General features: G+C 44.6%; 2 non-coding genes across 2 annotated transcripts; both read left to right on the plus strand.

The window, feature by feature from the left end:
* Positions 1-5,218: 5,218 nt before the first annotated feature.
* Positions 5,219-5,291, plus strand: TRNAK-UUU (transfer RNA lysine (anticodon UUU)). The gene has a single exon. It is a non-coding gene; the product is annotated as a tRNA-Lys (tRNA).
* Positions 5,292-5,707: 416 nt separating this feature from the next.
* On the plus strand, positions 5,708-5,780 carry TRNAK-UUU (transfer RNA lysine (anticodon UUU)). The gene has a single exon. It is a non-coding gene; the product is annotated as a tRNA-Lys (tRNA).
* Positions 5,781-12,771: the final 6,991 nt, after the last annotated feature.

The following is a 12,771-nucleotide window of genomic DNA, read 5'->3' on the forward strand; positions in this document are numbered from 1 at the left end:
CTCTTGGTGTGTGATGGTTCTTGTGTGTCTAGACTCGTCGCGTGCAAAAAGAAAAATGTCTAAATATGCTTGTACCAACTCTAGCATCCCGGTTTCTTGCATTCGCCTCAGAGATCTTACCTGGAAGGCGTCACACCACTGGAAAATAAATCAATTAAAAAAATTTGCGGTCGATTTGCGTAGTTAAGCCAAATGTGAATTGGTCCCGCCAGCACTTTGCGGCTATTGTTTTGCATTGTTCACCGTGGTGATGGTTTGTTATTCATGATATTGTTACGTAATTAAAGTAGTGCATGAAGTGGATTCTGTGTGCTGTGTGTGTTTACACGGCACGGATTAAGCACAGCAGATACACGACACAAGTTTTATTGCTGTCGTTCTACGCATGAATATCTGTCACCGCTCCCATTCTGCAGAAAATCCGCCGTCATCGGCGCTCTCGTCGTCATCACCGGCGTTCTGAGTGGAAAAGCAGGTGGCAGGTCACGTGACATTGTGATGTCATCACAATCTACCCATCGTGGCACGTGGCAAACAACTGTTAACCGGAAGATCATAAAGACAAAAGGCTTTTTCCGTGAATCTGGGCTTGAGTGCTAGTGCACCAAAAATGCCTCGAGACGCCGATTGGATAAGAGGCGAGAATTCTAAGCATACACATGTCGTACATGCTACATCATCGCTGCTGGCACGTCGGTGCTTACAAGTAATGAAAAGAGTGCATAAAAGCTTCTGTAATGAGAGGCCGAATTTGAATCTCTGTCGCGATTTCGACGGAGCTCAGTGGCCCGTTCGGACCGGCGCTTCGCCCATGTTTGGTCATTAGCGTGACGCTGTGCGCTCCCAGCAGGTAGAAAACTTAAGAACATGCAGGCTTTCAGCGGCGCCAATGCGCCAACACCAGCTCCGAATGAACCGGCGTGGTAGCCGTCGTGACACAACCGCCAGCGTTGTTCAAAAAACGCAACATGGGCAGTGAACAATTGCAAGGCATGTGAATCAGTGTGACAGTCCCGCCTGTATGTGGCGTGCCTATGCGCGCTGCACATTTCAGTTTTGCTTGCAAGCAACTAGGTGGAACTAAACGCAGTTTTCACTTAGTTTCGTTTTTCGTTTACTTATGTCCACACACGTACTTCGAGGTGTGAAGAACACAACACAGACTAAATCGGCTGTGAGGCGCTGACAGACTGCTGAGAGCAAAGAAACTTCGGTAAAATTTACGGACTAATTTTAGTTGCTTTGCAACAAAAAAATTCTGAGTGATACAGTATAGATTTTTATTCTACTCAATGTAATTCAGAAAAACATTCGTGCCGTCGTCTAGAAAAGAAGAAAATCTTGTAGTTTATGCGGGTCCACTTTGCTGTACCTTAATTCATTACCAACGTTTATGGAAAAATGGAGAGTATTAGAGTGAGCCTTGTGCTGCAAGCGGGCATCGTATTTCATACGCGAGAAATTATTAAGACCCCAACCCAGAAGGGAAAAAAATTGGTTGTATATTCCACATTTAACGCGACGAAGGTCATATTTTCTTATTATTCTGAATTCACTAGGTTCAAGGAATTGCTGGCGAGTGCAAGCACGCTTGGCAGCGCAGGCCCCTGCAGACAAAATTATCTGAAGCCAGCAGCGATACGACCACACTGCTGGAATCATATCTTTCACATGAGTCGAAAACAGAATGTGGCGTCAGATTGCTCTCGGCGTGATACTGAGCCACTTTATCTTCGCGGCATGTTATCTCTCAACAATGGCGTATTCCACAGGTGCTCAGCGGACGTTGCTACTGCTTTGCGCGTGACAAGAGTCATGTGCCTGTGAATACCCTATTTGTTCCTCTCATTCATTGCTTGACTAGTCAATGAAATTCCTCTGACGTTTAAGAAGTATATGGAGCTCTATGGTTCATACGCCCCAATATTTCCTGGCAACAGCGCTAACTGAACGCGTGAAATTATGCATATGTGTGTTATGTCTTACCACACATTCGTAGAAATTTAGAAATTCAGGCACTGCAACCTGACCAAATTACCTACGTTTTATCGCAATTCTTGCCGCGATTCCCACAGAAGAGCCGCAGGTAATGAAAAATTAACAGGAAATGTATGCTGAAATATTTGCTTTTAAGAGCGACACAGTGCGTTTTTTTTAAAAAAAACGGAAGCATTGGTTTTAGAAGTGATATACGAGCATATGCTTGCACCTCCAAGGCTTCTAAAAAATCCTTTAGATCTGCTAGAGCATTTAAAAGGGCAGCCACAGTGATATATGGGCGTGTACTCTTCGGACGAGCCTTTTCTTAGTTGAGTGTTATTAGGTCTTGAGTCACGCATGAGAATTACTTGGCTTGTGCGTGGCGTCGACGGAAAGGGTGCACAGAAAGTGTGGACCCTTACCCAAGCTTTCCCGACTTACTCGGTAGCTCGGTTACTCGGTAGTAACACGGGTAAACTCTGGCGAAAATAACGAAGCGCCGCCGACCAAAAGGTGTCGTCAAGATGAGCAAGTTCGAGGGAGAGCCGAGCAAGCTGCAGGCAATGAGAGGAAGCTCGGGTAAGTTCGGAGGAGAGCCGAGCAAACTGCAGCCAATGGGAGGAAGCTCGGGTAAGTTCGGAGGAGTGTCGCGCCAGCTGCGGGAGAAGTGCAGCATAAGAAGGGAAACATAAGCCGCGCAATCCCTACGGGTAGCTGTGGCAGGAACAGCCCCCTGCCAGTTCACAGGTGCATCGCTTAACCGCTGCGCTAATGCGCTGGTAGTGGTATGAGCATTCACCGTCATCCATGAAATTTAAATAAAGAATGACCAATTCTGGATATATGGGCATTAACCCATGGAGCTCCAAATGCGAACTGAGTTACACAAACGCACGAACAACGAATGCACCAATGGAAACAGCAGTAGTCATAATACTTTCACATTCACAACACGTTAGTAGATTTAAGTGCCCCCGCTAGTTTATTTCTACTCTATCTTCCCTAGTGCCACGAATTTTAGCCAGCATTGCAAGGCAAGATATCTGATCTTTCTTCATGCTATCAGCACATCATTTCAGCGATGAGAAGGGAGGATGAAACAACAAAGAAGTGATTATAACTTAGAAAAATAATACATAAGAACAGAATGCATACACCTCTTTACGCATGTGCTTGTGACAGGCAACAGAAACATCAAAAACGTTAGAAATTTGAGACGAAAGTACCCATTCGGTGCACGATGAGCAGTCCAAGAGATACACAGCTGGCAGACGCTTAAGGTTCTTCGTTTTGTTATCTGGAAAACCTCTTTTATCTCCCATGTTCTTTGTTCCCGGTGTTTAAACAAGACAGGAGTGGCTTCGAACGGAGGAAAGCATTTCCACTTTACAGTGCTTGCATACAAGCGGACGCTTGGGGCGTTTCGATTAATATTTGTGCTCTCTCATCCTGCCATTCATGCATCACCCAGTCTTCCAGGTATATAGCAGTCCGCATGAAAGCGAAATCGAGTAATCAACAGGAGCTACAAAAGATACGAAGTGGATGACATTTCTGAAGGCAAAATTATGCTTTACGACCACCACCGTGCCTTCTGACCATTGAAGCAAATTTTATGGAGCATCCGTACACCATTTCCACATCAATTTCACGTACCTCTTGATAAATGCAAGGAATTCACGTGTTTGTGCGTCCGCAGTCACGTAATCATTTAGTCTAACGATGCTAATTGCAGGTCGCTAGAAGATCGTTTTCGAGAAAGATGATTATTTGTTCGAGACTTCGTCAGCGCTGTAAACCACAATTAATAAAGCATATGCAGTGAATAAAAGGGGCAGTTCTCAAATACTTACCCGCTGTTATTTTTAGTATGCGCGAAAAAAATTATAAAGAAGAATGCACACAGAACGAGGCTGCTTTTTGAGAAGCGTGAAGCATGGGTTTGAAGGTTAAGGTTAAGTATTAAGTTCGTGGAAGTCCACCATGGAGACCTTTATAGGTGGGGGCTTCATGTTAACAGCCATGATTAGTGCGGTTACAATTGCTGAACCAAAGCTCAAAAATTCACATCTTGAGAAGAGACGGGGAGACATCGGCAGCCCTAATCACAATGATTGACAACATCTTTTAATGATAAAAAAATTGGTAAGTGTTGGCAGCTATCGCGACACGCATCAATAATCCTGCAAGTATTCTCTTGCGAATGCACCCCAATAACAAAACACGTGTCGGATATTAAATACTGTATAGCTTTACCACGCTCCCTAATATCGATAAGCTCACGACAGTTCTATCAATGAATATTAAATAATAATTGGTTTTTTTGGGGGAAAGGAAATGGCGCAGTATCTGTCTCATATATCGTTGCACACCTGAACCGCGCCGTAAGGAAAGGGATAAAGGAGGGAGTTAAAGAAGAAAGGAAGAAGAGGTGCCATAGTGGAGGGCTCCGGAATAATTTCGACCACCTGGGGATCTTTAACGTGCACTGACATCGCACAGCACACGGGCGCCTTAGCGTTTTCTATCAATGAATGGTTGCCTTTTAAACACCCTGACTAGGCTGGACGAACTCGAAAAGGCTCCAGTTTGAAACATTTCCAGATGGGCTGATTGGACCACGAGTTTCTACTTATGATGCGTCCAAGATCTGACAGCTGCCTCAATCTGTATCACGGAGGCTCTGGTCGCATAGAGCGAAGGATCAATAAAAAAGCCATGCCGAATTTTGCTGCCAACTTTTCAGGTACTGTCTAGATGAATAAGGTCGTCTTGCTGTTGCTCAGTTCCTTTCCAGTGTGCCAGCGCTTTCGCTTTGTGGGCCTCAATTCGCTTTAGGGCTGTTTTTCATAGTCAAAAAACAACCCAAGGACATCGTCAACTGGCCTGCTTTTACCAGTGATGCTTTCTATTGAAACCATGATTTGAACCTTCTGCCAACAGCAAAAAAGGGAGATAAACTTAACCTCTTCGCTACTGGTGTCATGTTCACGTAACTACCTTTGTGAAGTCAAACACACAATAAAATAAACAAGCAAATAAGCAAGCAAACGACAAGAAAACAAACAAAAAGCAAACAAATAAAGAAGCAAAAAGCAATGCAAATAAAAGAAACAAAGACAAGCAAAAGCATTCCAAATCAAAGTACAGCGCATATAACATTTGAAACTAGCAACCACTTTTTTTTTCTCATTCATAGTTAGCGGCGTTACATTATGTGGGCATCGTTCGCCTGTTCGCCCGGATAGCTCAGTCGGTAGAGCGTTAGGCTTTTAACCTAACGGTCCGGGGTTCGAGCCCCCGTTCGGGCGGCCTTTTTTTTTACTTTTGTTAAGGGATCTTTCATGTCGAGATCTATGAAACTTTTGAAGAGAACTCGACAGACCAATATGATTTGAACCTTCTGCCAACATCAAAAAAAGGCAGATAAACTTGACCTCTTCGCTACTGGTGTCATGTTCACGTAACTACCTTTGTAAAGACAAACACACAATCAAATAAACAAGCAAATAAGCAATCAAGCAAGCAAGCAAGCAAACGACAATAAAACAAACAAACAAGTAAACAAATAAAGAAGCAAAAAAGTAATGCTAATAAAACAAACAAAGGCAAGCAAAAGTATTCCAAATCAAAGTACAGCGCATGTAACATTTGAAACTAGCAAGCACTTTTTTTTTTCTTTTCACAGTTAGCAGCACTATATTATGTGGGCATCGTTCTCCTGTCCGCCCGGATAGCTCAGTCGGTAGAGCGTTAGGCTTTTAACCTAACGGTCCGGGGTTCGAGCCCCCGTTCAGGCGTTTTCTCTTTTTTACTTTGGTTAGGGGACCTTTCACGTCGAGATCAATGAAACTTTTGAAGAGAACTCGACAAACCAATATCGTCGTAAAAGTGATCCCCGTGGAAGAAGGGTGCCTCATGTGAATAATACTTTTGACGAAAAATTTATTGTTGAATATTTTCACTAGAACAAATGACTGAGTGAAAATAAATGCGACAGATTTTTGCGACGGTGAATCTAATTATTAGATTAATTCATACACGCATTGGCGCTATCCGCATTTTGTACTGTAGGTGGAAAAAGCCACCGGTCTGTATATTCAACTAATGCGTCAATATTTCACAAACCAAAGTGCTTTGACGAACTTGTCACTATCGTGTGGGCGATCGATGTGTTTTGGCTGGCGTAGACAGCATATGTGCACGCATGTTTGTGTTGTCCACAAATAAACGAGGTATCCAGCTTTCGCGATTCATTTGACGAATTCTTCGTAGAATGGTAAAAGGCATTTGCTGCACCAGCTATGAACCTAAAACACCTTGAATATTTGCCCGGCGTTGCCAGAACAGGAAGCAAAAAAGTTAGAATATTAGTCAATGCCTTATTTCTTTCAGTTTCGTAGCTCGGAACGAGATTAAAAAAATTAAACGAAGACTAGGCCAACATGATATTGAATACCAAGCATGAGGCCGCCAAGCCGCCCGGTGCACCAAAGAACAAGCGAGCAGTGTAAAATACGATAGAGGTGGTCTATAGAACGTATACATCTAAGGAAAATCAATCTCAGCTTGCGTCATGTCCAGGATTACTGGACATCAATTCTGTTTTCGAGGCAACTGTGAAATACTGTAAGATACTGTTATAGAAATATTAAAGTTAATTGTCCATTGTTCCTATGCGTCGCCAAATCTTTCCTTTCCAAATCCTGTCCAAATGTTTCTATTAAAGTTTGTCCGTCGCTCGCATCGATTAGTTAAGACTGCCATAGAAAACAAATGAGGCACGTTTTTGATGACAGCAAAAACATTAACTGCAAAAATTGCAAGCGTGCCAAACTGAGGCCTGCCGATATATTGATTGCTATAGTGGAATGTTACGGTACATAAACAAAATGAGTTCATTAAGAATTTATCGCTGAAATATGCGCTGGCCCAGAATTTCCGGATAGATATAATAATCAATATATCCGCAGATCTCCCATCGGCGGGCTTTCATTTTTTTTTTTTTGCTTTTAACGTTTTTGGTATCGTCAAAAGCGTTCCCCGTTGGTTTTCTATGGCAGTCTTAACTGCTCGATGCAAGCGATGGAAACACTACAAGAAGAAAGATTTTGCTAAATATCAGAAGCATGGATCATTATCATCAATATATCCATATCTGTGCGTTAGTGTTGTCCAATATTCAAAATATTGGTCGAAGATTGTTGGACATGATCTAACCAAAGTCTACCTTTGTAGATTCGCGGTAATGAGTAACTGCATGTTCTGCTCTAAACAGAAACGACTGGTCTGCGCATGTCTCTATTAGATTTCTACCGTATGTTTTAAGAAATGCTGTATCTTTTTTTGCAAACCGGCTTTTTCAGAAATAGTTTTTTTTTTTCAAAAAGCACGGACACCATAAAACCGGACAATCGCTTTAACTAGTCGGCTGGTTTAGTAGTTCCTAATAGTTAACTTTCTAGCTATGAGAGTTAGGCGCCTGTTTGCAATTAGAGATTTGTAGCCTGCCACCAGCAATAGCCATATCAATTTTTTTAATTTCTAAAAACTCAGCAAATTATGGCTATTTCTGGCATGATTCGAGAATCACGCCCCTGCACTGAACGCTGAACGCTGAGAGATGCCAATCAAGTAGCGTCACATAGTGGCGAACGTGCCACGTGACTATTTTTGTGCTGCCCACGCGACGGTGCTGACGACTTTTCGCGGCGCCAGCTGAGGCAATTCCCTATGGCATATGTGTGATGTGATCCGACTGGATAGGCATCGCTCAGAGGTCGCCTCACACGCACAATTTTTTAACTGCGCAAGAATGGGCAAAATTTACGGAGCCACAGCAGCGACAGCACTCGCGTTTTTGATTTTCTAAAAACTGGTATGGCCACTTACTAACAGCTGCAGCTACACATCTCTGACTGCAACTCGGCGCCTAACCTTAATAGTTAAAAACCCAATTATTTTAAACTAGTTAGCCAACTGACTACTTTAGACTACTCAACGGTTTTCTGGTGATACTATGCCGTCAGCCATATATTTCCATCATAGAGACCAATTTGTGAAAATTACTTGGTCTTGCCGGAAACATCCTGTATGTCACAACCTAAACGTCCTTGACGAACACGCCGCCTACCGCGTGGGTGCGCGCATGTGTTTGTACTGGTCAGACAGCATATGTGCCCGCGTGCTTGTTTTGTCCAAGAAGCAACACACAGTATTATATTCGCGGTTCACACAAATGATTTCCCGTACAATGGAAGGATGCGATATTGAGACGGCACCAACTCCAGAACTAGCCATGAATAGTTTGTACGTCGTATCGATACAGAAAAAAAATGACTGCATAATCCAGTATTTAAATTTCCAAAGCAATTCGAAGCGCAGGAAATATTTAAGGAAAAAAGAAAAAAAAAACTACGACCGCTAAGTTACTGCTTAACTCGAAGAACTCAGCTTAAAGCCATTTCTGTAGCGGCGATCCCGCTGCTGTTCGACTATGCTAGCACGCTGCTCATCCGTCAGCACAAGTAGGAGGCGGCTCCGTCGACGGCCAACCACGGGCCAGAGGGTGTGATGTTCGGTTTGACCGCGAATCCGCTACACTTCCTTGCCTCACGCCTCACGTACAGCTGAATATTGCGTTGGTAGCGCTTCTTCTCACGCTGGCAAGCACACCGAATCACATCCTTGTCTCGGCTGCTGATTGCGGCTGATGCGATCGTCACGCGCCTGACAAGGCAAATGAGCTGCACATCCCGCGCGACTTACGCTCTGGGCTACAAATAAGACTAAGCAGCGCAGGCTCGTGAGGAGCGCTCGCATTCCTGGAGATGCCGAAGGACCAGTCACGTGATCACCGTTTTATGACCCTGGCTCTAACGCCCCTCCTCACGTCCCCATGGCTTTTGCACCAGATCACTGATGGTCACCGCGACTGAGCTCTTTAACAGGTAATCGCTGCAAAAACGTCCCGAATGGTCGCATATTATTGTGGCGAGAGCTACACTTGGCTACCAGTCGAGCATTTCGCTGTGGTCCGGAGTGGCCAGCTGTGCGCACGCGCTGGTACCATTGCAACCGCAGAGGAACCCCAGGTACGGCGTGCGCTTCGCCGTCGCCGCGGCCGCACGCCCGCTCCACCGTCGGAGCCGTGCGTGACGTCACGGGGATGAGCAGTTGTGCGCATGCGCCGATACCATGGTAAGCATCGAGACACCACAGGTGCTCGGCGCGCTTCGTCGCCGCCTCGCCGCACTCCGCTCTATCACCCGAACCGCGCGTCGCATGCGCACCATTGCGTATAAAAGGCGGAGATGTAATGGGCGGTTGTATCACAACGTAAGACATGGATGCAGAGAAGGAGAGTCCAGCCGTTGCTAAACGGCGGTATAGACAAGAGAACATTAACTCTTCCTAACCTGAGGTTGTCGCCTGGCACTTGGCTATTCAACAAAGAGAATGAGCGTAAGAAGGCATAGAGAGCAGCGGAGACGCCCGCACAGAAAGAGGAATGGTTCGCCAAACGAAGATGCCAAACTGCCGAGCCCAATAGACGGCGCATAGCCGCCGAGATGGAGCCCAATATCTCTCATTGCTAAACACACAGTGACCACAAAAAGCTCAGTCAGGGGAACGTATCTCTTGCTACGTATATCCTGTCATAGCCGAGCTAACCCACTGCCGATTGTTTCTTCTTTTTTTAATCGGTGATCCTGAGGCGACCAAGCAGCACAACGCACCAGTGAACAAGGGAGCGCTGCAAACTATGATGCAGGCAGCTAAGCGAGCTTATATCTCCATAGGAAATAAGTTTTATACCCTCTATTAAGAAAAAAACATTAGGCGAAATTACATTAATCAAATTCCGCAGGACACAGCGCGCCAGTAGTTAGGTACGTGGGCATTGCGTTACTGAGCAACCATACCTTAGAGAAAATGCAATATAACTAAAGACTGGCGAGGAGCCATCAGTTGTGTTGAGTACGTTGACTGCGGAGTCCAGAACACGCTGTTGTTCATGCTATATGCCTGTTTTATAGACTTGCACACATCCTCTAATATTTTCTTCATTCCAAGTTACGCCCCATTCCGAGCCATTTCTCTAAGCGCCTTCGTAGTAGCTGGCTAGAGCGACCACCCTCGGGCAAGCCATGATGCGTTTCGATGGAGGAGAAACGCAAAGGCGCCCGTGCGCTGTGCGAACTCATTGCTCGTAAAGATCCCCAGGTGGTGGAAATTATTCCGGAGACCTCCACTACGGCATCTCTTTCCTCCTTTCTTCTCTCAGTCCCTACTTTATCCCTTCCTTTACGGCGCGGTTCAGGTGTCCGCCGAGATGTGAGACAGATACTGCGCCATTTCCTTTCCCTAACAACCAATTTTCATTTCCGTACTGCCTTTTGGTAAGTTAGGCAGTTACTGTGCCTTTCATTTCCAGGTAACGAATCTTTACGGCCTTTGATGTCATGAAATGCTTTTCTTTCGTGTCCCTCCTCATTGGAAATAAACAATTGTTTCTTACTGCGCTCGTGATGTGCAGTGGCCGCACTGCCTACTCTGAAAACTTTCCTCTATTCGTCCTCTATGCTCTGTTTCATACATCAGGTGCAACGTTGTCAAAGCTAGCGCACTTGTTTACAACGACTACATCCGCGACCAAAAAGTAGTGCGTTCCTTGTGGTGAGCGAAACATTGTAAATGCTTTGCCTGCAGACTTACTACATGACACATTTATCATGAGCTTGAATAAATTCACTTTTATTGCTGACGATACGCTGTCGCTTTCTCGTGCCTTAGCCAACTCGCCCAGAGAACAAAGGCTGAGTAACACGCTTCCCTTTATTCTTTCATGCGAACTACTTCCGTGCCTTTCACGCCATTGCAGACGTATTAAATGCAGTATAGTTTTATTCGAGCACAGAAGCAGCCCATGATGCGGCCACTCAACTCTGCAGCTGCTTTTGGTGGCCCGGAAAGCCCACGTACTGGTCAAGGACCGCTACACTCGGGGGCTGTAGCCACCTCATTCCACTTTCTGTGTTTCAGAAATCCCACATGAACTGATAAAGAAATAATCGCCTTGTGCCATGGGACGACTGGCACATCACAAATATCTGTGCCCTGGAAGTCCTATTGTTCCGATAAGGAGTGAAAGCATTGATCTTTGTTTTCTATTTTTTTTTATGAGCTAGCTTTGGATGAGCCAAGCGAGAGGTGCAATTCGTATCCAGTCTGAGACGGGCGTTCCTTCCGAACCACCCCTTTCGAAGTCAAGTACTCATTGTTCGCAGCAGAAGATTACAGCGTCGCAAAGGGACGACGAAGATAATGATGCTTGTAATCTTCTGGGATCTCACCAAAAGATGCGGAGCGCTCTTGTGAGCTGACCGGGAAAGGGAAGTGTGTCGCAGAGAAAGCAGACAAGACGTCGACTTCACTTCTGGTAATGAAAGGATGTAACTTGACAATACGGGACTACATGTGCAATTGACTTTTTTCTAAAGGTAAAAAAAAATGAATAAAAAAATTAAGGCCATTAACTGGCTAATTCTAAATAATTTTTGCATTGCCACTTCTCGTGACTCCACTGTTGCTCAGTTTGAATGAATGAGCATACCGCAGGAAATTTGCACCAAAAAGCAGCACTGCACATTCTCAAAGGCTATAATTAGTTTACATTAGTCAAGACGTGCGGGCTAGTTGGTGGTTTAGGCTTCTCAAAACCGCGCAAAAGACACGGACGCATACAGAAAGGCGGTGTGTGTCCCCTTCTCTCTGCGTCCATGTCTTTTGCGCTGTTTTAAAAAGCATGGTAATTAGCTGTTGTAGAATGGTAATTGTTTCCAAAGAAACATTAGGACCTTTTATCTTGACGGGGGAGGTTGAATTCGTCTAAAAGCCACAGATGCGCAAGGCATCTCCAACCAGTTTCTGTAAATATGCTTTCGCTTTCTGATTCAAACATTTCTGGTATTTCTTAATGTTTGAAATCAAATTATTTCAGTTAATAAATTAACCGAAATGCATCATTTCGCACCGAAAGCTAAAGTAGCAGAACGCATTGCAGAATATTTACCGTGCCGGGACTTACTCTAAGAGCGCACAAAGTTAGTAGAATTCACGACGCGTCATTGCAGGGGTTAATGCGTCCTTGCAAAGCATTCAAGTTCACCCCTACTTTTAGCGATGACAGCGCCAACAGGTATTGTGTCCTGTGCACCTCGATAGAAATGCGGCCACCGGGAGCTGCGTAGAAAACCGCTAACTCGTGTTGAGCAGAGCGCCAGAGCTACTCTGGCACCACGGTAATCACTTGCACACATGAATTAAGTCGTCACTATGACACTGAAAAGCTGTAGCTTTGTCTTTGATGGATGTCTTAACGTGGTATACAAAGAAATAAAAAGCATATTTAGGACATAAAGAGGCTGTGATCAAGGAAGAGATTCTCTGAATTGACACCTGAGAGAAGATAATTTAGATCAGAGTGTTCAGGAAAGAGAGGGTTGATACTGACGACATTTGCATTGCGTTTGTAGTTATGGTCTTATGTCTGCATAGGACACGGACCTTCATTATGGATTGATTTGCCGCCGAGTTTTTCTCTGGAGCGGAACAGAAAAATGTTCTGGAAATATTTGCACGTGTAAGGGAAAATTATTGCAGCACCCATCGTCAGTAAATATTCTGAATCTCTTGTGAATTTGCCTCCATAGCATGGCTCTTACCATGAAATGGTAAAGATAAAAGAAGCCATACATACAAACCAGAGCATAGTTCCATCGAAACTAA

Source organism: Amblyomma americanum, chromosome 3 (assembly GCF_052857255.1).
Source record: "Amblyomma americanum isolate KBUSLIRL-KWMA chromosome 3, ASM5285725v1, whole genome shotgun sequence".
Lineage (NCBI taxonomy): Eukaryota > Metazoa > Arthropoda > Arachnida > Ixodida > Ixodidae > Amblyomma > Amblyomma americanum.